Source organism: Pogona vitticeps, chromosome 4 (assembly GCF_051106095.1).
Source record: "Pogona vitticeps strain Pit_001003342236 chromosome 4, PviZW2.1, whole genome shotgun sequence".
Lineage (NCBI taxonomy): Eukaryota > Metazoa > Chordata > Lepidosauria > Squamata > Agamidae > Pogona > Pogona vitticeps.
The window spans coordinates 120,158,514-120,181,291 of record NC_135786.1 but is presented as its reverse complement, the minus strand read 5'-3'; the positions used below and the strand labels follow the sequence as shown (position 1 = coordinate 120,181,291).

General features: G+C 42.0%; 1 protein-coding gene across 2 annotated transcripts in view; it reads left to right on the top strand.

Moving 5' to 3' along the window:
• The window catches only part of PAPPA2 (pappalysin 2), a 435,383-nt gene that overhangs the window by 397,161 nt on the left and 15,444 nt on the right, over window positions 1-22,778 (top strand). The gene's annotated exons all lie outside the window — the stretch shown is intronic.

Below are 22,778 nucleotides of genomic sequence, written 5' to 3'. Positions count from 1 at the left end.
TGATTTATATCCCACTCATCTGGTAAATCTATACTACTCTGAGCAGATAGCGGTGGACACAGGTAACATCAAGGGAGTGTATGATGGTATCAAGCAGGCTTTAGGTCCAATACAGAAGAAATCTGCTCCCTTGAAGTCTGCTACAGGTGTGATCATCCAGGACTGAGCACAGCAAATGGAACACTGGGTGCAGCACTAACTCTGAGCTATATTCCAGAGAGAATGTAGTAATGTGTTATTTGAAGAGTTGGACAGCAAACCAACTTTAGCAGAAATAAAAGCAGCCTTGGATTCCCTCACCTTTGGCAAGGCACGTGGAAAGAATAACATCCCTGTTGAAGTGCTGAAGTGTTGTAAAGAGATCATCACCACCAAGTTGTATGAAATCTTTTGTCTTTGCTGGAGGGAAGGCAATGAAGGACATGAAGGATGCAAACATTGTCACATGCAATAACTACTATGGCATCTCGTTTCTCAAAATTGTAGGGAAGCTGCTTGCCCATGTTGTGCTGAAGAGACTCCAGCTGCTTGCAGACGAGTCTATCCAGAATCACAGTGTGGATTCTGAGCTAATAGATCCACCACTGACATGGTATTCTTTCTCAGACAGTTGCAGGAGAAATGCAGGGAACAAAAACAGCCACTTTTTGTGGCCTTCATAGATCTCACAAAGGCCTTTGATTTGGTTAGCAGAGACGGCCTTTTAAAATACTTCCCAAGATTCGATGTCCACCTCAACTCCTTAAACTCATCAGGTCCTTTCATGAGGAAATGAAGGGCACTATCGTTTTTGATGGCTCAATATCAGACCCTTTTGACATCTGAAGAAGAGTGAAACAGGGCTGTGTCCTCACGCCGACCCTGTTTGGTATCTTTTTTGATACCATGCTGAAGCATGCCTTTGGAACTGCAACAGAAGGTGTCTATCTCCAGACTAGATTAGATGGAAAGCTCTTTAATCTCTCTAGATAGAGAGCGAAGACCAAAGACCAACTGAAATGGATGTGGGACTTACTCTTCACTGATGATACAGTCATTGTTGCCCACTCTGCTGGAGACCTCCAACAACACATGAATCATTTTATTCCTTGGCCTGCCAAGACTTTGGACTAACAATCAGCCTGAAGAAAATACAAGTCATGGGCCAGGGCATGGACTCACCTCCCTCTATTACCATCTCCACTCAAGAATTGGAGGTTGTTTATGACTTTGTGTATCTCGGATCAACAGTCTCTGACACTCTCTCCCTAAATGTCGATCTGGATAAACACATTGTCAAAGCAGCTACCATGTTCTCTAGACTTGCAAAGAGAGTATGGCTTAATAAGAAGCTGATGGCACATACCAAGATCCAGGTCTATAGAGCCTGTGTCCTGAGCACACTCCTGTATTGCAGTGAGTCCTGGACCCTTTATGCATGGGAGGAGAGGACGTTAAACACCTTCCATATGCATTGTCTCTAACGCATTTTTGGTATCACCTGGCAGGTCAAAGTTCCAAATAGAGTAGTCCTAGAACGATCTGGAGTTTTTAGCATGTATACATTACTGAAACTGTGATTTCTACGTTGGCTTGGGCGTGTTGTGAGAATGGCTGATGGTAAGATTCCTAAAGCTCTCCTGTATGGAAAGTTAGTGCAAGGAAATCGCCCCAGAGGGAGACCACAGCTGCAATACAAGGTTATTTGCAAGTGGGATCTAAAGGCCTTAGGAATGGACCTCAGCAAATGGGAAACCTTGACATCTGACCATTCAGCCTGGAGGCAGGCGGTGCATCACAGCCTCTCCCAGTTTGAAGAGACCCTTGTCCAGCAGGCTAAGGCAAAGAGGCAGTCCTGGAAGCAGCAAAATCAGGGAGCTGGGCAGGGGACAGATTCTATTTGTCTTCAGTGTGGAAGGGATTGTCACTCTCGAATTGGCCTTCTCAGGCACACTAGATGCTGTTCCAAATCCCCCATACAGAGCACGTTACCATAGTTTCTCGAAACTGAAAGATGCCTAATCATTGGCTTTCTCAGCCAGTATGCTAGTTGCAAGCCTCTCCCCTCTGCCCCGTTTTTATTGAGCAAAGTTTGTTATTGTTTTGATTAGCGTATAGATGGCATGTAATTGCGCAATTTTGTGTAAATTTATTTTGGCACATCTTATTTCCTATTTCCAGTATTAGGGGTGGAAGGCATGACATGTTGGCCTTAGGATATTAAGGGATTTCCCCCCAAAAAGGGGAGCTGGGGATAGGGCATTCACTGGGCTAGCTCAGGGGACCGAGGCTCATTGCTGTCACCAGGTGGTCTCCATGGAATTTCATCCTTTAAGTTGGCCCTCAGTGAACCTTTGATGGGTGTAACGGCATTGAGAGCCAGTCAGGTCTCTTGAGGCACTTGATCCACCCCCAATAAAGTTGTGTCCTTCCCTTCTAATGGTATGTTAGTGTATTTTATTAGTCATAGGTCAGACAGCCCAGTCATGCTTAGCCCTAGGCCAATAGCAAGTTTCTCTGAAAACACAGGTGTGCTGCTTGGGGGTGTTCCTGGGTTCATCTCTGAGCCTGGATGCCCATGTTTTGACAGTGTACAGGAGGTCATAGAATTACAGAATCATAGAATAATTCAGTTGGAAGGGGCCCATAAAGTCATTTGAGTTCCACTCCCTGCTCAATGCAGGGATCCAAATCAAAACAGACCTGACAGATGGTTGTCCAATTTCCCCTCGAATGCCTCTAGCATTGTAGCACTCACCACCTAAATCTGGCTTCCTGTAGATTGAGCCCATTGATATGTGTCCTACAGTCTGGGATGATACAGTCTGGGATGATTTGTCATGATCAGCCTCCTCTAAAGGAATGCTTGACCAGTCAGACAGAGAGAAATTGGAAGTCTGTGCACCCTCATGCAGCTGCTGACCTCAGCCAAGGCATGCAACAAACTTCTTCTTACAAGTCTGTCCTAAAAAGATACTTGGTCAACCTTAAGAAAAAAAAAACAAGAAGAAATTACACATTAGCTTTGTAGTCCTCAGACCCACTTTGCTCAATAAGGTAGGACTCTGTAGCTTAAAGTGGCCTTGCTTTCCCCTCAGGCTATTGCTAAGACAGCTAAACTGTTCAAGAGACCAAAAGATTTTATCATTATTATTTTATTGGAAAAATATAGATTTACAGAATAAATTCAGTTTGATGCAAAAGCAAAGCATATTACCATTTTCAAGGCTTGTTACAAAATAGAAATGAAGCAGTAATTCCTTTTAAATACAATAGCTCTAAAAATCCCTAAAAATCTCTAAAAGCATAAAGCCCCCCTTTTCCTTTCTTCCTGGTCTCCCTACATTTCCCTCAGTCTTTTACCTGCACTGAGCAGCAGGCAAACAGACCTAGAAAAACTATGATGGAAAAAGTAGACCAAAAATTGTAGAACAAAAGAAAGAATCTCTGCACATAGTAAAAGTTCCTTTTTCAAGCTTCTTGGAACCCCCTTCTCCTCTATCTCTCAAGCTGTCATCCAATCACCGCATGAGGTCTTGGAAACAGTCCCTCCTTCTCTTCTCATGAGAAACAGGTGTTGTTTTCTCAGTCCATCTCCTTCTACGCCACAACAAGTGTCTGGTCTTCTATCTTGTAATGGCTTGTTCTGGCCTAAAGGAAAAACATTCTCACAGCCTCTGGAAATACACTCCCAGCATGCAAAATCATTTATACAGAGAACCAATATGAAATCCATTTTACATTATTCACAACTACATATCCCATCTTCAATACATGATTTAAACCACATAAATCAACCCATGACAAACAGATCCTGGCCCTCCTCTGTACCCTTCAAGTATTTGAAAAGTGCTATCATATCTCCTCTCAGTCTTCTTTTCTCAAGGCTAAACATGTCCAGTTCTTTCGGTCTTTTCTCATAGGGCTTGGTTCTTTGTAGCCCTCCATGAATTACACGTATGGGTTTTTCAACAGGCACGCACAGACCTTCAGAACATTCTAGAGCTTAAAAAGATAGACCTTTAGTCTCCTCTCTCTCCCAGTGCACATGCATTAGCACGCAAATACCCAACCCTCTCATTTCTTTTTAGCCAGCTCTAGTGGAAGCTTCTGGGAATGTTCGCTAGAGCTACCGTTAGTCTCCACTGGACTTCAGAGTCATTATTTGTCTTCTTAAAGTCGGTCTTGTGATGATTTGTGTTTTTATGTGTATTAGAATGGGATATGTAGTCCTAAGATTGTCCCAATAGCATCCATCTTGATTTAAAGTCTGCTCTGTAGTAGGAAAGTTTTTCATGCTGTTTCAGAGAAGCTTCGCTCTCTGGTTATCTCGTTGCTAAGATGAGTAGAGAGCAGAGACTTTCGTAGTCAAAATAATTCTGCCACAAAACATGATAACAACTGAAGCTCCATGAGAATGTTAGGCGGGACAACAAGACCCAGGAGGGGGTGTTCCTTATGAAGAATTCTGGGAAGAAGAAGGAAGTTAGTAAGGAGTTGGAAAAAGATGGAGTTGGACTGAGAAAGGTCAGACACGTGCTTTTTCCTATAATGGATTATAAATTTTGCGATGGACTGTTTTTCCTACCATGGACTGATGGAAGTTAACTGGATTTCATCTAGCGTCAGCCTATGAAGACCCAAGACACGTGAGATGGACTGTGTTATGCTTTTTATTAGTCAGCATAATTCCTTTTCTTTATTTTTATAGCTGGAGTGGGGGAGGGGAGTATTCTGTTTGTCTTGATATGAAAATGTACCTACTGAACTATTTTATCATCAACTGAAACCTTTTCTAAAGCAATTCTTTTCAATAAAGCAGTAATGATTTGATCTGCATGCATTGGTTCTTGTACAGACTAGCTGAATGTCTAATTGGCCATGTGTGTTTGCTACCAAAGATTTAGAGCCAGATTATTCTGAGTATAACTCATGGATTTGTCTGTGTGTGTTGCTTTCTTAATAAAGGAGATTGGCTTTTGAGGATGAAGTTTAGACAGGACCTTGTTGAGACCTAAGGGCTCTGCTCAGCAGTCAGAGGTTTGTCTGGATTTCGGACTCATCCCAGTCTCCGGCACCCCCGTAAATCTCTTTGGAGATAAGGGGCAGCTTGCATGGTGGCAGCGGTGGGATGAAACACGGGCTTTGATTTATTGCGTTTACTTTGGCTTAAGTTGAAAGCAGCAAGCATCTCGATGCATGTGCTTTTCACAGCTGGGAAATCCCAAGCCTTAGCAGAGGGATTTCTTCCACGCTATTTACTTTGACGGGCTATAAATCAGCTATATTGCATTTTTCTTTTCAGCTAAGGGTCTTAAAGAAAGACTTAGCTTTCAAGCAAAGTTTGTTAAGAACTAATGCTTTGGTTATGTAATTGGGCTGTTTAATGAGTGGGCATTTTCATGCAAGTAAGCGGTCACCCTTCTGAAGCTCCAGGGTAGGGCTGTTTTCTGCCAGAGTGTTTTATGGCTTTGCCCTCGCCCTACAGTTTCGGCTACAGGGGCAGGGAGAGGATTTTTCCTTTTGGGTCAACTTGGCGTCTGCGTTAGTTGCAGCTTGCATGGAGCAACACTTAGAAGGAGAAGAATTTTTGGAGTTGCCTGGAGAGCAGTTTGTGACTCAGAGAAAAGTTAAGATTGGTGGTGCATCTGCTAGGCTGCCTTTGGTTAGTAAAGATGTGAAGCCCTTGCATCAAGAGCTTTTGGAGGCTGTTGAGCACGGCGTTTTGACCCAAAGTGGAGCTAAGCAAAGGATTACTTATGGTTCTTCACAACTAAGAAGGGAATTACAAAAGGGCAATATAATGGCTAAACTCCCAGCACAGGACATCCAGGACTACTTGGATCTGATCCAGATCAGACTTGGTCTAAGTTGCAACAGATGGATCAGGCAGAGGAAATGGCGGGTGCCAGCACTCCAGTAGGGAGGGGAGTGCCAGCCAGGGACATTTCTGATGGAACAGCAGGAGCGGCAGCAGCACCAGCCGGTGCTGAGGGTCCTGATCCTAACAAGAGTCTATCACCAGTGGATAAGTTAACCCTTATGTTTGCTGATTTTGTTGCTTGTCACACTCAATCTATTCATAATCAGAACATTGCTGATCAGTTATTGAAGCAGTACAGAGAGAAAAAGGTGGAGCGTTTGGTTTATGAGCTGAAGGAAAAAGAGGAGTTTAAGAACTCAATAGCCAGTGTTGATAGAAGCAATCTACCTTACTACCATGATGGCGATGATATCTTATCATTTTTATCTATATATGAGCAAGCGTGTAGAGATCTTAGTATACCTGAAGCCTGGTACCTCCAGTTATTGCGTACGCAGTGTTCTGGGCAACTTGCCAACATTGTAGCCAAATTATCTGATGAGGACACTGACTGGCCTATTTTTAAAGAGGTGGTAAAGAGAAAATTTGGTTTCACTTCGGAAATACTGAGGCAGAACTTTAGAAAACTGAAAAAGCAGCCTAATGAGTGTTATTCTGCACTAGCTGACAAGATAGAACATCTAGGTGATCAGTGGTTGAGTTCCTTGGGCGTCAGTACCTTTGAGGATTTAAGAACTGTGTTGTACAAGGAGCATTTTCTTAATTTGGTGCCTTCAGAAATAAGGAGTACTTTGTTGGAGAGAGACTACAAAGACTTGCAAACCCTTGCTTTAAAAACTGATGAAATTCTCTCCTTTAAAATGCCTGAACCTGCTGTTAGGGCAAAGACTGCACCAGTAGTGCCTAAGAGACAGAGTCAGCCTGAATTTAGAAAGCCTTTTTCTCAAGAGCCCAGGCAAAGTTCATTTGAGCAATGCAGGAGCCTAGCTCCTAGCCAGAGTAAAACACCTCTTAAATGTTTTGAATGTGGTGGCTCTCATCTGCGACGAGATTGCCCAAGGTTGAATGTGCAAGCTAGCCAAGTTAAGGAGCCAGCTAGAAAAACACCTGTCCCAGCTCCACGCAGATCTAAAGCAGGCACTCCCAAGATGGCGTCTGTAAGTTCTGTGCCAGCGGGAACTCATCAAGTGCCAGCTGCCAGTAATGCAGTTTCTGTGCCTCACCAGTCAAGCATTGTGCCTTCGCAGAGTCAGGAAGGAGTTAACCTAACTGTAACCCCTTCGCAAGCCAGTGGAATGCAGGCAGCAGTAAACCAATATGTGCCTAGAGTTTTGGACTTACAAATTGCTTCAATTTCCTCAGAAATTGTAAAAGAGACAACCTCAGGAGAGAAATTTTCCATTATGGATCCTGATTGCATAGTACCAGCTACACAAAGGGACTGGGCAACCCGCACATTTTCTGAGGTGGTTTTTCTTCACACACCTGGAGGTGATATGGCTTTAAGTGCTTTTCGTGACTCGGGTGCCGACATTTCTTCGATAAGCAGACATTTTCTAGACCCCACCTTGATCCTGAACAACCTGAGGTGTCCAGTAAAAACTTACGGGTCTATAGAGACTGAGCAGAAGTTCGGTCCTTTGGCATATGTAAAAATTACCTACAAGTCCTGGTCAGGTGCAAAACATATCCTAACCCATGAGGGAAAACCTGATTTTCTGCTTGGAAATGATCTTGCCTTTTTGGATCACATGCAGAGTCAAAATGTAGCTTCGATGCAGGTAGTCACCCGTTCTCAAAGTAGGGAGATGCATGATCCTGAACTGGAGCAGGAATCCACTGAGGATAGCTCAGATGGAGACCTTACCCAACAGCAGCCTCTTGTGACCGAACCTGATAATGCAGCTACAACAGAAACTAAAATAGAGGAGGTGATACCTAAGGGATCAGAGGACTTTAGACTGAAGCAACTTAATGATCCCTCTCTAGCTTCTTTGAGGTCACAAGCAGACAACTATGCTGAACGTCCTGCGCATCAGCAAGTTAGTTTCCTGTGGGGAGAAAATGGACTTTTGTACAGAGAATATTTCCCCAAATCCAACTTGGATGCCCAACCTATTCAACAGTTAGTCTTGCCTACTGAATATAGACTGAGAATACTAGAAATGGCTCATGACCATCCGAGTAGTGGGCACCAGGGAATACAAAAAACCCTAAAGAGGATTTCTCAACATTTTTACTGGCCTGGTATTTCAAAAACTGTAAAGGACTATGTCAGTTCTTGTGACTATTGCCAACGCACAGGCCATCAAACTGACAAGGTAAAGGCCGAAATGCAGATTATGGAGATTCCTGACCAAGTGTTCCAGTGTTTGCAAATGGATGTGCTAGGACCTTTTGTTCCTACTAAATCTAAGAAGAAATACATCATTTCTTTCATCTGTTCAGCCAGTAGGTGGATCGAAGCCTATGCTATTAGCAACCTTACAGCTACCACCATAGCTAGAATCATCGTGGACTTGTGCTCGCGTATTGGAGTACCATCCAAAATAATTTGTGATCAAGCAGGAGCCTTTACAAGTGAACTTATGCGTAAGATCTGCGAGATAAGTGGAATAACCATCAGTTTTAGCGCGGCCCATCATCCTCAATCTCATGGTATGGTGGAAAGAGGTCAACAGACTTTGCTTAGGATGATTAAAACCTTGACCCAAGAATATGGAAACATTTGGGATGAACTTTTGCCTTTTGCTTTGTTTGCTTACCGTAGCTCAGCTCATTCTTCACTAGGTGGCTTTTCTCCAAGTGAGGTGGTGTTTGGAAGAAATCTACAAGGACCATTGGACTTCCTGAAATCCGATTGGGAAGGTGTGGTTAAAAGTAGTACTGTGCCAGTTGCTGATTTTGTTAGAAAACTTCAAGAGAAACTCTTGGCTGTCCAGGAGTTGGCCAGAGACAATTTGTTGGACGCTCAAGCAAGTCAGAAGTTCTTCCACGACAAGAGATCCAGACACAGGGAATTTTCTGTGGGTGATTTGGTACTTGTTCTGAACCCACTCAGACCTTCTAAGTTAGAAGTTGTCTGGGAAGGTCCAGGTGAAATTGTTCAAAAATTGGGAAATGTCAATTATCTTGTCAAAATGTTGGATTCTAATAAGAAACCTCTTCTTTACCATGACAATAGTTTGAAACTGTACAAAGATAGATCTGCAATGGTTTTTCAATGGCATGCTGAATATTTTCATGCTGCAAATGAACCTATTGATATGTTGTCTGAATTGCAAGATGCAGGTACATGGTCTGATAATCTTGTTTTAACAGGTACCGTTGATCAGAAAGAAAGGTTGTTTCAAATTTTAGAACAATACCAAGATGTGTTTTCAGATAAACCAGGTTACACCAAATTGATCAGTCATGTGATAACTACTGAGAACAATGCCCAGCCCATACGGTCTAGCCCATATAGAGCAATTGGTAATCATGCTATCCAGATTGAACAAGAGATACAAAAGATGTTATCTTTGGGGGTGATTGAACCGTCATTCTCCCCTTGGGCTTCTCCGGTGGTTCTGGTGCCAAAACGTAACGCTCTGGGTGAAATTCTCGAGGAAGTAAGATTTTGTGTTGATTACAGAAAGTTAAACAGTGTTACTGTTCCAGATCCATACCCATTGCCTAGAATGGATGATTTAATTGAACATCTTTCAAAGGCTAAGTTTATCAGCATTCTCGATCTAAAGAATGCTTATTGGCAGCTCGATTTGGCTGAAGATTCACAAGATAAGACCGCTTTCATTACGCACATGGGAACTTTCCGTTTCCGAAGATTGCCATTTGGTTTGAAGAACGCTGGTGCTTCATTTCAAAGGATGATAGACAAACTTTTACAAGGTTTACCTTTTGCAAGTGCTTATCTTGATGATGTTGCCATTTTCAGTTCTGATTTTGATTCTCACATGTCTCACATTGAAACTGTTTTGTCCAGACTTCAGCAAGCAGGACTGACAGTCAAAGCCAGCAAATGTCAATGGATGCAAGGAAAAGTTATGTACTTAGGTCATTTGATTGGGCAAGGAGAAATTCAGACTTTGCAAGCTAAAGTACAATCTATTAATGATTGGCCTATTCCAAAAACTAAGAAACAGGTACGCTCGTTTTTGGGCCTAGTTGGCTACTACAGAAAATTTATTCCTGATTTCAGTCATTTGGCTTCACCCCTGACAGAGCTCACTAAGAAGAGACAGCCTGTCAAGGTAAAGTGGACACCAGAGTGTCAAGGTGCCTTTGATGCTTTAAAAGCTAAGATTATGGATGCACCTATATTGAAATCCCCTGATTTTGACAAACCATTCATTTTACAAACAGATGCCTCTGAATTAGGCCTTGGAGCAGTATTGTTACAGCAAGGAGAAGATGGGAACCTTTACCCTATCTCATACTTCTCTAGAAAACTCTTGGATAGAGAGAGAAATTACGCAGTACCTGAAAAAGAGGCTCTTTCTATATTTTGGTCTCTCAATTTACTTAGACCTTACCTATGGGGGCGTAAGTTTACACTCCAAACAGATCACAGAGCTTTAGTTTGGTTGCAGAAGATGAAATCTCACAACCAGAAATTGTTGAGATGGAGTCTAGCATTGCAAGATTTTGATTTTGAAGTTCAACACATTCCTGGAAAATTGAATGTTGTGGCAGATGGTCTTTCTAGAATGTACTGTGAAGATTCTTATGAACCTGAACGTTGAAACAATGTATTCAACAGTGTGCTATGTTTCAGTATTGTAATAGTTAATCTGTAGTTGAATTTTGAGATATAACCAGTTAATTACTTTGAATTACTTTTTAGTTACTATTGCTTGATTTCTTAAAATTAGATCAGATTAACTGCTCTGAATTTTAACGATAATCAAGGGGGGCATGTGATGATTTGTGTTTTTATGTGTATTAGAATGGGATATGTAGTCCTAAGATTGTCCCAATAGCATCCATCTTGATTTAAAGTCTGCTCTGTAGTAGGAAAGTTTTTCATGCTGTTTCAGAGAAGCTTCGCTCTCTGGTTATCTCGTTGCTAAGATGAGTAGAGAGCAGAGACTTTCGTAGTCAAAATAATTCTGCCACAAAACATGGTAACAACTGAAGCTCCATGAGAATGTTAGGCGGGACAACAAGACCCAGGAGGGGGTGTTCCTTATGAAGAATTCTGGGAAGAAGAAGGAAGTTAGTAAGGAGTTGGAAAAAAATGGAGTTGGACTGAGAAAGGTCAGACACGTGCTTTTTCCCATAATGGATTATAAATTTTGCGATGGACTGTTTTTCCTACCATGGACTGATGGAAGTTAACTGGATTTCATCTAGCGTCAGCCTATGAAGACCCAAGACACGTGAGATGGACTGTGTTATGCTTTTTATTAGTCAGCATAATTCCTTTTCTTTATTTTTATAGCTGGAGTGGGGGAGGGGAGTATTCCGTTTGTCTTGATATGAAAATGTACCTACTGAACTATTTTATCATCAACTGAAACCTTTTCTAAAGCAATTCTTTTCAATAAAGCAGTAATGATTTGATCTGCATGCATTGGTTCTTGTACAGACTAGCTGAATGTCTAATTGGCCATGTGTGTTTGCTACCAAAGATTTAGAGCCAGATTATTCTGAGTATAACTCATGGATTTGTCTGTGTGTGTTGCTTTCTTAATAAAGGAGATTGGCTTTTGAGGATGAAGTTTAGACAGGACCTTGTTGAGACCTAAGGGCTCTGCTCAGCAGTCAGAGGTTTGTCTGGATTTCGGACTCATCCCAGTCTCCGGCACCCCCGTAAATCTCTTTGGAGATAAGGGGCAGCTTACAGGTCTCATTATTTTATTTTAATTTTTCTCCTTTTCACCCTTTAAGGCCCGTGGGCTTAACTCTCAAAGCCTTTTTGAAAGGTCTTTCGAATATCCGACCACCTGTCAAACCTCCTGTAACTCAATGGTCTCTTCAGGTCATGTTACATGCTCTTATGCGCCATTCCTTTAAACCTATGGCCTCTTGTGACATTCTCCTACTGTCATTTAAAACTCTATTCCTTGTGGCTATTACATCTACAAGAAGGGCAAGTCAACTGGCAGCCCTCCGATCTGATGCTCCTTATTTTCAATTCTTTAAAGACAAGGATATTCTGTATACTGACATCTCCTTTTTACCTAAGGTTGTCACTGACTTTCACCTCAACCACCCTTTGACATTGCCAACTTTGTTTCCTCAAACCTCCTCAGAAATTGAACATACGCTCCACTCACTAGATGTCCGCAGAGCCCTCACATATTACACTTCTCGAACTAAAGACTTTCGTAGCTCTCCAAAACTATTTCTCTGTTTTCATGGATCACATAAGGGTTCTCCTGCTTCCTCTTCAACCATTTCCAGATGGCTTGTTTCCACTATTGCTCTGGCATACGAGCTGCATGGCAAGATTCCTCCAGAAGGTCTGAAAGCACATTCCACCATAGATGTGGTGACGTCTACAGCATTGCTGCATGGTGTAGATGTTCCAGATATCTGCAGAGCGGCCACGTGGTCCAATCCACCTTTGTGTCACATAACAGGCTGGACCTTCAGGCTAAGAAGGAAACAAGTTTTGGAAGAGCAGTTTTGACTTCCGTTCTAGAGTGACGGCCCTCCTTCTGGTAAGTGAGCTTGCTAGTCACCAAATTGTGTGCATTCACAGAGGCCATGAAGAAGAAAGACAAGTTACATACCTGTAACCATGGTGCTTCAAGTGGACCTCTGTGAATTCACACATCCTGCCCAGCCTCCCCACTGTCCATCACTAACTATGTCTCTGCTAATCACAGGCTATTATGGCAGATAAATGGAACTGAAGGCTGAGGCAGGTGGAGCATGCGCTATAGGGGCAACTCTAAACTTTGTTACTTTTCTACAAAAGCTCTAGAATGTTCTGAGAAGACCAGCACAGGCACAGTCTAAACCCAATTGTGTGAATTCACAGAGGTCCACTTGAAGAACCATGGTTACAGGTAAGTAGCTTGTATTTTTCTTTCATCAGCAGTGCCCCCTTTTGACAGCTGCTGCTGCTTCTCAAGAGTTCTATCAATGTAGGGTTCATCTTCCCTTATAGCCTTGAGTGTGGATACTCACTCTCTTCTAACAGCATTACAAGTTTCTACTTGTTACATGTATACAGCACTTTACACTCAAGAACAAAGACAGACTTTGCAGGTAACCACAACTGAATTGTCTCCACCCTCCATAATCCCTTCTAGCTTTTTTACTTTCAACTGTTTCTTTAGGATGACTTCCCTCTTTTATTGTTAGTTTAAATGTAGTTGTACATATACCCAAGGAACCCCCAAAAATTGTTAGGGGCCTCCCCTGGCGAACCCCTGCTGCAAACTCCCTATTTACTGTCCTGTTCATGAGCTCCCTGGGTCTGCCTTTAGCTTTTTTTTTTTAGCTGTGCTCTGCCCAGAGTGAGGAATCAAAAGGCCCTCCCAGAACTCACAACTACTATTTCTAGCCCTCAACAATAATCAGGACATTCCCCTTTCTGTTAAGCCAATCACACGACTCTTCCTGTTAAGGAGACACCCCTTCCTGTTCTGCTGAACACATGGCTCTTTAAGCTTTATTTGTCAGCTGTGCTCTGCCCAGAGTCAGGAATCAAAAGGCCTGTCTTTCAAGTTATAAACTAATCCACCCAATTTTGTGTCATTCAAAAATTGGATAAGTATTCCCTACACTCCCTCATCTAAGTCATTACTCAAAATGTTGAAGAACACTGAACCCAGGACTGAGCCTTGGGGTACCCCACTTGTTGCCTGCCCTGAGTTTGAGAAGGAGCGATTGATAAGTACTCTTTGGATATGATTCTGTAACCAACTGTGTATCGACCTAACAATTGTTCTATCCAGCCCAGAGCTACTTAGCTTGTTACTCAGAATATCATGGGCTACTTTGTCATTTTTGCCATTTCCCAAACCTGTACCCATTTATTTGTTTGTTTGTTTGTTTGTTTGTTTATTTATTTATTTATTTATTTATGCTTTTTCACATAACTACCACATATGATAGAAAGTCCCTGGATTTTTTTTACACCTCCAACAAACAATACTATTACCCTCTGAAATTTTTGCCGATCTTATAGGGGTAAAATGCCATCTATGAAACATTTTAAGGATATTTTCTCTAAGATTCACTGGCTTAATCATTTTATGATTCTCTTTTCACATCTTTGTCCATTCATCAATATCAATCAAAGCGTACTGCTTATATACCGTCCCATAGTGCTTCAAGCACTCTCTGGGTGGTTTACAATTTCATTATACAGGCTACACATTGCCCCCCCCAGCGAGGGGGTACTCATTTTACCAACCTCGGAAGGATAGAAGGCTGAGTCAACCCTGAGCCAGCTACCTGGGACTGAACCCCAGATCGTGAGCACAGTTTTGGCTGCAGTACAGCAGTTTAACCACTGCGCCATGAGGCAGTGGTTAAATATTGTACCCAAACTTTTGTGCCCATTTTACCAACATCTCCTTCACCCTCTCATCCTCCAAGTCATATTCCAATAAGTATGTATACATTTTTTTTATTTTCTCATTAGTGTAGATCCATAATTCATCCACTGGACTTTCCCCTCAAAAAAGCCCATAACTGTATCCTTTTTATATCTTGATTCTAATTTCAACATTGACCACCAATCTGTAGCTAAGACCTAGTTTCTCCAGATCTTGTTTGTCTTTTATATTCTGATCTTTAGTTAATAAATCTTTATACGTGAGTAACGCTCCCTTCTGATTCAATACTTTCAAAGATTGTGAGACACTATACCCCCTGACATTAAATTAATGGTTAGTGATGAGATAGGAAGGTGATCATTGAAGATCACTGATCTTACTTCAGATCAGTGATGTAAATATACAAAGTGGATAGATAGGTGAGAGGTTTGACACAGATTCAGCTAGCTATTTTTGTCCTGTATAATAGTAAACATTACTCTGACTGAGAATATGTGGTCTTTTAATATCATTCATCTGTGATATTAAGCAGAAAATCTTGCTAGATCATCTGGAAGTTAAATAATGAAATACCAGTATCTCTTGAAGTGACCTTTACATTACAGAGTTCACATTCTGCTAGATGTACTTAGAGGTTAGTTATATTTTGGTGCAGGAAGAGCTAACAAGGGTTTTAGGTACTCCATAATGCAGGCAAGAAGAATTTCTGGTTAACACTCAAAGTGACCAGTCAAAGGTAGAATTCACATTATATTACTGATACTCAGGTGTGGTTTAAAGCTTATTGGAACCCATTCTATAGGCTCTTCCTAAGGTTCAAGTTCAATTGTCTAGGTTTTTTCCCCACCTACAATAATTTTTACCATGAACTGTCATGTTTCCTCAATGTTATCATAAACGTCTGTCTTTGTTTCAACTTCAGCTTATTTTTGGCAATTTGAGGTTGTGAGGAGGGAAGCACTTAGTGGTCATGTCTGTATAGCAGGAGGGACACATAATTTCTCCCTGTCCTAGCCCCAGTACTCCTTTCCACAGATGCTGATCAGGAAATTGTTTTGGACTAGCATCTTGTACAAGAGGCAATTGTTTGCTGTAATTACATGGAAACTCAGCAGTGAGTCAATAATATGGATGAAGCAAGGAAACATGCCCTGCCATGTGGAATTAAGGAGTTGGGGGATGAAAGAGGGCCCAGATAGTTCATTGGTGATGTTGCATGCTGAAACTGTGTTGTCAGCCCCAGTGCATCAAAATGTCACTCCTGTTCATTTAAATAAAAACAAATTGTATCAAAAACTACAGCATTATGAGTAGCAGTGATATCGTAAGCTAACAGGTTGTACTCCTAGTCCAGCTCTTGCAATTCTGTTGGAATAGAACAAGTATCCCAAATGCTGTCTTTGTCTGAGTATCCAATTTATATTCTAAAATTAATTTAACTGCATGCAGAAATTCTCTCACAAACTAGTGTTAGGAAATATGCATTTGAATAAGCACCCAAATATGCAGTGGATTGAGAGAAATGGAATAGCTGGTCACCACCTGCATTTGGTTATAAATGTGAATGTACATTATGTGTGTGCCAAGTGTTCCTAAAAGCAAGGGTATCTGAGACATACCACAGAGTTTTCATTGGTAACTATTATTGAAACCAGGAGTTAGTCTCCTGGAATAGAGTGTCAAAGTTTTAATGCCAGTCATCTTGACACGAGAGAGAGTTCAAATGGTTGCAGGAACAACCGTGTGTTGCACAGGAATACTAGGACTTTTATAACATTGGTTACACAGGAGAATGGGAGGAGAAATGTGTGGTTTATGGTACAAAGAAATGGGAGGAGAAATAGAGAAATAGGTGGTTCATGACCTATTGACAGAAGGGATGGGGTTACAAAGGAATCCAAAACTTTATTGGAGTGGGAATCACAGAAAGGATGGAATTTTACAACAGGGTGGGTCAACAGGGTGGGTCTATAGACAGCAATTATGGAAATACATGGTTACATTATTGTACTGTATTGACAGGAATACACTTTATTACCTTGCAGAGAGGTTACTGGATGAAAAGGAGATTTCCAAGGTACAGTGAGATTGTCCAGGTGCTGGAGTTCAATTTGCATAAGATTGGTCCTGGTATTTGCCTTGGGAAAGGAGAAACAAACCCAGCTGTGTCTGTTGGTAGAAGGAGCAACCCCTGCTGTGTCTGTTTGCTTCTCCAATCTAGATTGGAAAGCGAGATAATCCGCCCTGGCAAAGGAAACCTGGCCAGCCCTGCCTTATTCCTTTACAGAGACTCTTTGAGGGAACAAAAAACATGTACATATGTGTATTCTGTGTAATCTGATTAGAGGTGTGTTCTTACTGTGTATTTCGTGTAGTGCTCTTGTGTACATGGTTCCTTCACTATAACTGTGAGGTAGAATCAAACGACAGGTTGTACATTTCTGTAACTGTATGATGATGTATTAGTATTAGTATTTGCTTCATTTGAGTCACAGTACTCTATATCATGAACTAAAATGGACAGGAATGGGTGAATTCAACTCAGATGATTATCATGTCTACTATTGTGGGCAAGAATCCCATAAAAAGAATGGAGTAGCCCTCATAGTCAACAAAAGAGTGGGTAAAGCTGTAATGGGATACAATCTCAAAAATGATAGAATGATGTCAATACGAATCCAAGGCAGACCTTTCAACATCACAATAATCCAAGTTTATGCACCAACCTCCATTGCTGAGGAGACTGAAATTGAACAATTTTATGAAGATTTACAACACCTTCTAGAACTGACACCAAAGAAAGATGTTCTTCTCATTCTAGGGAACTGGAATGCCAAAGTAGGGAGTCAAGAGATAAAAGGAACAACAGGGAAGTTTGTCCTTGGAGTTCAAAACAAAGGAGGGCAAAGGCTTGTTCTCTTTTGTCAAGAGAACAAGCTGGTCATCACAAACACTCTTTTCCAACAACACAAGAGGCGACTCTACACATGGAAATCACCAGATGGGCAATATCGAAATCAGATTGATTATATTCTCTGCAGCCAAAGATGGAGAAGCTCTATACAGTCAGCAAAAACAAAGAAATAGAGGAAAATAACAGAAAAGGAAAAACCAGAGATGTGTTCAGGAAAATTGGTGATATCGGAGGAACCTTTTGTGCAAGGATGGACATGATAAAGGACAAAGGACAAAAATGGAAGGGACCTCACAGAAGCAGAAGACATCAAGAAGAGGTGGCAAGAATACACAGAGGAATTATATCAGAAAGATTTGGATATCCCGGACAACCCAGACAATGTAGTCGCTGACCTAGAGCCAGACATCCTGGAGAGTGAAGTCAAGTGGGCCTTAGAAAGCCTGGCTAACAACAAGGCCAGTGGAGGTGATGGCATTCCAGCTGAACTATTTAAAATCTTAAAAGATGATGCTGTTAAGGTGCTACATTCAATATGCCAGCAAGTTTGGAAAACTCAGCAGTGGCCAGAGGACTGGAAAAGATCAGTCTACATCCCAATCCCAAAGAAGGGCAGTGCCAAAGAATGCTCCAACTAGCGTACATTTGCACTCATTTCCCATGCTAGCAAGGTTATGCTCATAATCCTGCAAGGTAGGCTTCAGCAGTATGTGGACCGAGAACTCCCAGAAGTGCAAGCCGGATTTCGAAGGGGCAGAGGAACTCGAGACCAAATTGCTAACATGCGCTGGATTGTGGAGAAAGCCAGAGAGTTCCAGAAAAAATCTACTTCTGCTTCATTGACTATGCAAAAGCCTTTGACAACAGCAAACTATGGCAAGTCCTTAAAGAAATGGGAGTGCCTGACCACCTTATCTATCTACTGAGAAACCTATATGTGGGACATGTACCAACAGTTAGAACTGGATATGGAACAACTGATTGGTTCAAAATTGGGAAAGGAGCACGACAAGGCTGTATTGGTCCCCTGGCTTATTTAACTTATATGCAGAATACATCATGCGGAAGGCTGGACCGGATGAATCCCAAGCCAGGTTTAAGATTGCCGGAAGAAATATCAACAACCTCCGATATGCAGATGATACCAATATGATGGCAGATAGTGAGGAGGAATTAAGGAACCTTGTAATGAGTGTGAAAGAGGAGAGAGCAAAAAACGGTCTGAAACTCAACATCAAAAATACTAAGATCATGTTCACTGGTCCCATCATCTCCTCGGAAATAGAAGGGGAAGATGTGGAGACAGTGACAGATTTTACTTTCTTGGGCTCCATGATCACTGCAGATGGAGACAGTAGCCACGAAATTAAAAGACGCCTGCTTCTTGGGAGGAAAGCGATGACAAACCTTGGCAGCATCTTAAAAAGCAGAGACATCACCTTGCCAACTAAAGTCCAAATAGTCAAAGCTATGGTTTTTCCTGTAGTGATGTATGGAAGTGAGCGCTGGACCATAAAGAAAGCTGGCCGCTGAAAAATTGATGCCTTTGAATTGTGGTGCTGGAGGAGGCTATTGAGAGTCCCCTGGACTGCAAGGAGAACAAACCTATCAATTCTAAAGGAAATCAACCCTGAGTGCTCACTGGAAGGACAGATCCTGAAGCTGAGGCTCCAATACTTTGGCCATCTCATGAGAAGAGAGGACTCCCCTGGAAAAGACCTTAATGTTGGGAAAGTGTGAAGGCAAGAGGAGAAGGGGACGACAGAGGATGAGATGGTTGGACAGTGTCACCGAAGCAACCAACATGAATCTGACCCAACTCCGGGAGGCAGTGGAAGATAGGAGGGCCTGGCGTGCTCTGGTCCATGGGGTCACGAAGAGTCGGACACGACTAAACAACTAAACGAACGAACGAACAAACTGGTTCTTAACCTTTGTTACTCAGATGTTTTTGGACTGTAACTCCCAGAAGCCTTCACCATCAGCTCTGCTGGCTGGGGTTTCTGGGAGTTGCAGTTCAAAAAGACCTGAGTAACAAAGGTTAAGAACCACTGCTCTATATGGCAATTCTAAGTATTGCTGTGTACAAGACACACTGAAGAGCTTGTGGTGCAGTGGTTAAATCGTTGTACTGCAGTCAAAGCTGAGCTCTCAACCCAGGGTTCAATCCCGGGTAGCCAGCCCAAAATTGACTCAGCCTTCTATACTTCTGAGGTCAGTAAAATGACCTAGCTCACTGGGGAGTGTGCATTGTGTAGCCTGCATAATTAACTTGTAAACCATCCAGATACTGCTTTAAGAGCTATAAGCAGCACACTTTAAAGAGATGGAATCTAATAGCACAAGGAGTATGTGGGAGGGAGGTGGCCTCTTGCTTATAGTTTTTTGGGAAGATAGTTCTGTCTCTGATTGGCAGCCATGACAGCTAAATGCAGGCCTCCTTGTTAAAAAGGCAAGCAACAGAGGTTAGTTGGCTGCTTTTCTTCAGCTGTGCTTTATAAGCTTATTAGGTGCATCTGGCTAGCTGTGTCTGGAAGGCAGAGTGCTGAAATACAGATCTTGATCTGACCCAGTATAGATCTGTGCTGCTGTTAAGATAGCTCATCTCTGATACTGTACAAACTCATGAGGTAACCTTTGTCAAGCTATTGTTTCTCATCCTCAGATCCTCTCCTCAGATGCTACAGAGTGACAGTAACTGGTCCACTGATTACTCTGTGGTCATCCTTGTAAATGCCCTTTAAATACAGTATATAATTGCTGTGGGTTTGATCAGAGAAGTGAAGTTAAGAAAACAAAAACCATTAGAAGAGCTATGCAACTTTATCATTCACAATGAGGAAATTGAAATGCTTAGAGATTTTATATACTTTGGCTTGATCCTCAGTCCGGAGACTGCAGCCAAGAAATGAGAAGAAAACTGAGAATTGGGAGGGCAGCAATGAAAGAATTAGAAAATATCCTTAAGTCTAAGGATGTGTCACTGGAGACCAAGACCAGGATCATCCACATGATGTGTGGGTGTGAAAGCTTCCAGGAAAAAACTGATTTGTTTTAAATATGGTACTGCAGGAGAGCTTAGTGGATACCCAGGCCTGCACTATCTCTGGAGACACAAATGTTGAAACTGGCAAGATTCTCTGAAAAAGACAATAAGGCTGGGAAAGGTGTAAAAGAGGAAGCCCTACTTAGGCTTGAGTTTAAAAGAGTTGAGCAGGGCAGTTGAGGACAGGACAATTTGGAGGTTGCTCATTGATAGGGTAAGTCCGAGGCACCTTGATGGCACATAGCAACTTCAATAGCAGTGAAGTTGTTCCTCCTTTCTCCAGCAGAATGCTATGCCCCCTGGAAATTTAATCAGAGTGGGCTGGGAGCCAGGACCAGGGCTGGGGGAGCAACTTGAGAGGCAGTGTAAAGGAATTGGCAAAGACTGCTTGTCCAGCTCCTTTACTCCAGCAGGTAATTGCAGTACATAAGAATCTCAGTGCCTTCTGTGATCAGAAAGAGCCCTTCTCATCATGGAGTAGCCAGTTTCAATGCCAGCCTGTTTTTGTTTTGTTTTGTTATGCTCTATTACCTAGGCTTTCTTTAGAACCAAGGAATAAGGATGCATTCTTTATGTAAGAATGATTTATTTTCTTAACATTTGAGATACTGTTATTTGTGCATCTTTGCATTGCCAACCCTGAATTCATCCAAAGAACACTATTTAACAAAAGTGATGGAAATTCTTCGATAATGAAAATGAATATGGAGAGGAGCTCGTTTGGATTTTTTTTAAATTAACAAGCCAAGTACTTTATTAAGAGACTGAATTCTACAACTTGTACATAGTGCAGAAGTTCAGCACACCTACGTGTTTTGCACAATTCTGCTTGATTGTCCATATATTAAAGTGTATATTTGCAATAAAGAGCTTTTTTTTAAAGCTGCAATTCTGAGCAGAATGGATTCTGTGCCATATTCTGTGCTTGCATGAAACCACAACAGGCTTAAAACTTTGACTTTAAAATGACTGGACAAATAGCATTCCCAGCTTAAGCTGTTTAGGACTATAGTACACTTCAACTCTGCATGTGACAATAGATTGTATATTATTATATTCAAATTTAAGAAGAATTTCTGACAGTTTAATGACTTTAGGAGTCTCTCTCTTTTTGTTTTAAAATCCCTCCCTTCAAATATTCTTCAGCTTTTTTAGTTACATTATCAAACTGCTTTACTGTATAGATATTCCCTTCCCTTCTCTCAATGGCACTCTTGTCTGAGTACACTAAGGGGTGGATGGCTTTACATTTTGGAGTACTGAGAGAGATTCCACTTCATGGTTCTTCTTTGTGGCCCCTGTGAATCACATTCTGGGTGATCCACATATGCACAGAGCTTCGTTGGAATATTCTAGAGCTTCTGCAATCAGAAAACTTACATTAGTACAAGTCCTTCTCCCCAGTATATGTACCTTGGTGCCAAGGCTCTCCCTTCAGTTTCTCTTCAACTGCCGTGTTGAGAGCCTCACTCATAGTTTCTGTGCGTTTTTTCTCTGACAAAAAAAGATAAAAGAAAATAAAAACTTTTATTATTATTTTAATCTTATTCTTTACCAAACTATTTGTTTCTCCCTTTGGGACAAAGCTCCCCCCCACCCGGTCATTGGTTCATGGCTTCTTCAGGCCCATTTAAATATTGTGTGGTCTCTAATACTAAGATCCCTCTTTCCGACAGCCACACAAAGTGCTTTTTTTTGTCTGAGAGAGGCTCATCAAACCTCTTCCTGCCCCCACTGTAAAAACTTCAGGTGTGGAGTGCTACACAGTAACATTTTCAGGCTTAAACTTTGACTTTGGGAACAATCCTTCCAGCTAGGTAAACCTATGGCACAACCAACATGCAAGTCCGTGCCTACTAAAACATCTGCTTGCCTTCTTGTGCAGACACTACTTACTGGCAGCACCATCATCGGGAAGCCTTTTGTCCTGATCACTGCCCTGCCAAAATGCCGGCCAAGTACTATCAGCCAGCAACCTTTCCCAGCATGTCAGCGGCATCCAAGCATTTTGTTCCTACAATGGAATCTTTGGTGTCAAAGCGATTGCACCTCCAGCATCGCCCTGACTTAACCCGTGCCTCAATCGGTGCCAGAAAAGCCTCAGCGATCCAACAAATGTTCCTCGGCCCTGACCACTTTCTCAGCACCAACAAACTACTGTTTTCTCTGCAGCCGGACAACCTTGACCATTCATCCCATTCGGCATCACCAGCATCCATCTCCTCTACAGTAATCCAGTGCGGTCTATTGGAGCCCTTCGACATTGACACCAGGCTCCACAAGCTCCATATTGAGCCCACTTCCATGCCAACCTCATTGACATTGACGATCCTAGATATCGACCTCTTACCATGGAGGCACCTTCAATGTCGACAATGCAACATTGACAATCCTCCCATTCCCAATATCAGGGAGAGCAATCTTTCGACACCAAAGTTGATCAACGATTGATTCACTTCACAGTGCTGACCCTTCTGACCAAGGCTTGAGATCTCA